This window comes from Octopus bimaculoides, chromosome 19 (assembly GCF_001194135.2).
Source record: "Octopus bimaculoides isolate UCB-OBI-ISO-001 chromosome 19, ASM119413v2, whole genome shotgun sequence".
NCBI classification, from domain to species: domain Eukaryota; kingdom Metazoa; phylum Mollusca; class Cephalopoda; order Octopoda; family Octopodidae; genus Octopus; species Octopus bimaculoides.
In genome coordinates, this window is record NC_068999.1 from 18,491,598 (window position 1) to 18,495,271 (window position 3,674).

Consider the following 3,674-nt stretch of genomic DNA (forward strand, 5'->3'; position numbering starts at 1 on the left):
TTTGAGTGCGACCATGCTGGAGCACCATGCTGACGTACTTTAGTCTGAGAAATCGACCGTAGGACTTACTTCTTTTTTCAGCCTAGTACTTATTCTATCTGTTATTCTGCCGAACTGCTAGTTACGGGCAATTAGATACACAAACACGTTTGTCAAATGTTGAATGGGGACAAACAAAGACGCGCGCACACACACACACACACACACACACTTATCTATATATATATTTCCATTTTACATTTTGTCTAGTTTCATCTCATGATCCGTGGCCATGCTGGGGCACTGCCATTTTAAAAAATATGGAACGGTTCACGAATGTGCACGTCATCCTTGCGCAGGGGCCATGCTAATCTTCTCTGTATCGTTCCAATTTTAGAATATGTACCGCCGTAGCTTCCGTCTACCAAATCCCTTCACATGGTTTTGGTTGGCTAGATACTATAATAGTAGGGACGTGGCACATGTGTCAAGCAATGGTACTGAATCCAGAACCACGTAGTTAATAAGAAATCATTCTATATTACAAACATGGGAAAGTGAAGAGTTTTCGGTATTGTTTATTCACCATTAAGATATGTTTCAGTTGGTAATATGTACTACGAAGCCTTACAACTTTGTTAGACATGTAAGGAACTTCCTATTAGAAATTCTCTTGAGTTTCATTTTATACCTCTGAAGAATTTCTAATAAGAAATTCTGCTACTTGTATGTAAAATGTAAATCTTTGCACCTCTTATTCGCAAATGCAATTTTGTATAAATAATTTCAAATAATGTCCAGTTTCCAGGATTTTATTTTATACAATAACCCTGGGAATAACATTTCATAATTCTCAATTTTATTTAGATTTTGTTAAAATTCAACTCCTACTAAGACTGCATATCGGTTGTAATAATGGGGGAAAAAAACTTATCCCCTGTGTGGATTTGCTGTTTACAATATGTGTGCGTTTGTACATGTGCTTGTGCGTAGTTTTCTGTAAGGTAAACTTGATGTAGATACATGTAAGAAATGTATTCCATAGGATGAGAGTGGATATATTGTATGTGGAACAGTTTACTTAAGAATGTCTATTTAGATAATCGCGTCAAATACATATAATGACCCAGGGATTGCTAAGAAATAATCCTAAAATTTAAGGTTGGTTTGATCTCCGTGTTTGACAGAAGAGAGTGAAATATATAAATAACATTACAAATTATGGTTAATGTAATATCTATGTACGCAGTATTAAATATACAATGGTTTCGATCAAGGGAATACAGTTGTTAAAATTCAGTGTACACAGTTTACTTTGAGGGACATATAAATCTGTAGTTTTGATTTATGTTATATCCTTTTCATATATTTGTTACACTTAAATTCTGACATTGTTGGCCCAGTAAATAAAAGTGACTCATATAAATTTCCAGTTCAAAAGAAAATCAGAATACATACAATGGACATTTCTTTTTTTATACCAAAACTTCGTTGAAATATAGTAGTAGCTATTAAAAGAGTTAAAATGTAGAACATTATATCACTGATATAACAAAAGATATTTTGTCATTAAAAATGTTTTTGTTGAACTGATAATCGGACAACATAAAAGGGTGTTACACGAAGAATATTCCTTTGTGAAAGAAAAAAATGAATAATAGCGAAGCTACGTTTAATAACCAACGGTTTCAGTTTAGGAGACAGTACTATGGATTATAAGTTATAAAAGTAAGAAATGATGTACAATGATTTATTTTTTCTTTAAATATATTTTTGTCACTGCTATATTGTTCTAAACAATGGAAGTATAGTAAGATATAAAATCATCGGATTTATATAGAATATATCCCTGGACCTCAAAAATAGGCGATGATACTTTTTGATAAAGTATTTATGAGCGTATATCTATGGGCATGCAACGATGTTATGCTTCCGAAGATGGGTATTGTAGCGGTACTGAACATTTTCCTTCTGAGCCTACATGTTCATCCAGAAAATATATGTATACATACTTGTTTTGCATCGTTAAAATGTCTACATATATTCTGCCGGACAGTGTAATACAAGGATGATTAAGCTTCTGGCCTTATTAGTCACTGTGAAACATATGTTAGTTGAAAATTACGCACATCATATTTACATAGACTTTCATTAGTTGTCTGATTATAAACTGTGTCTGTTGTAAGAAATGATGGATGAGCGTTTCACTCATTGATGACAGACTCATTGCAAAGTCTCTCCGATATTTCTTATTCTCTCCTTAATGATATAAAACATAAAGAAAGAATGTAAGTATATATCTCTAAATATTCTGCGTAAGGCTGTATACACGCGCTGAATGTCAGCATATTTAATATATTACATTATTGAGTAACCCACTAATTCCTTGTATTTATATCAATCGTCTCCTCTTTTCAATTTAGCAAAGCAAGCACATCACGTTTATATCATATTTATGACATTAATATTTTAATTCATATAAGAATTTTAGCTATTCACTGTCCGTCTATATTGTCTTACTTAATTTCCGATTTATTATATTGATATTTGTAGCTAATTACAAAACAGATAGGGTGATTACAATAATTGTATTTTATTTTTTCCGTTTACTTGTGTGTCCCATACTTATTCAATTTACTTGAAATATTTTTGTTAATTATTGTCTACAATAGTGTGTGGTTTGTATTTCTCATTATTTCGCATTATTGATATAATTGTTCTTCAATATCTCTAAGTTGAACTAGATCGATTTCTTTTTTTCTCTCCGTGAGGATACTTATTCTTCTTTCTTATGTATTGTTATGTGGCCCATATATTTAGAAGCTCTATGGCATTGAGAATTATGCTATTAGTCGTGAATCTGCATTAAGTTTACTTCAATTTGGTCAAAAGCTTCGCTAACATTGAACATTTCAGATTAGCAAAAATAACATAACAATTCTGTTTAGTGGTTAGTATGACTTAGAATTTATATCTCAGACAATTTTTCACATAGTTACAATATGTTTCCTTTCCAACTAATTCATTCGATATTTTCTTTACCTCAAGGTTTCAATTTCATATCATGAGATTCAAATAATATGTTTTTTTTTTCTGGAATGATGGTATCTGATGTCTCGTTCGTGTATTGTTTCATATGACATTGCAGTAATTTACGTGTTGTTCATACTTTACATAATGTGACATGTGCTATCTTGTTGGTGAACTTATTCGTAGTCCCCTCAATGTGATTTTGATTCTGTTGAACCATAGTTGGCAACTAGTAATACGTGCACACATATATACATACTTCCGTACGTAGATATAAACGTACACCCCCTAACATTCATATGGGTATCGATTGTAAGGTAAATTGTACGTCTGTTTGTGTGTGTGTGTGTTTGTGTGTGTGTGTGTGTGTGTGCTATTGGTTTTATGTAATAATGAATGTGTAGAGAAAATGTCATTATCGACGCTCACATCATTATAATTATCATTATCATATTCACCAGAACCATATCAAACCCATTACTAACAGCACCACGCTAGCTGCTACTATTCTATTCATCATGATTATTATTATTATTATTATTATTATTATTATTATTATTATTATTATTATTATTATTATTATTATTATTATTATTATTATTATTATTAATATTATTATTATTATTATTATTATTATTATTATTATTATTGTTCAGTAGTTTTAT

The 3,674-nt window shown here is 31.0% G+C and overlaps 1 non-coding gene across 1 annotated transcript; it reads right to left on the minus strand.

Moving 5' to 3' along the window:
- Positions 1-293: 293 nt before the first annotated feature.
- Positions 294-397, minus strand: LOC128250179 (U6 spliceosomal RNA). The gene has a single exon (XR_008266283.1). It is a non-coding gene; the product is annotated as a U6 spliceosomal RNA (small nuclear RNA).
- Positions 398-3,674: the final 3,277 nt, after the last annotated feature.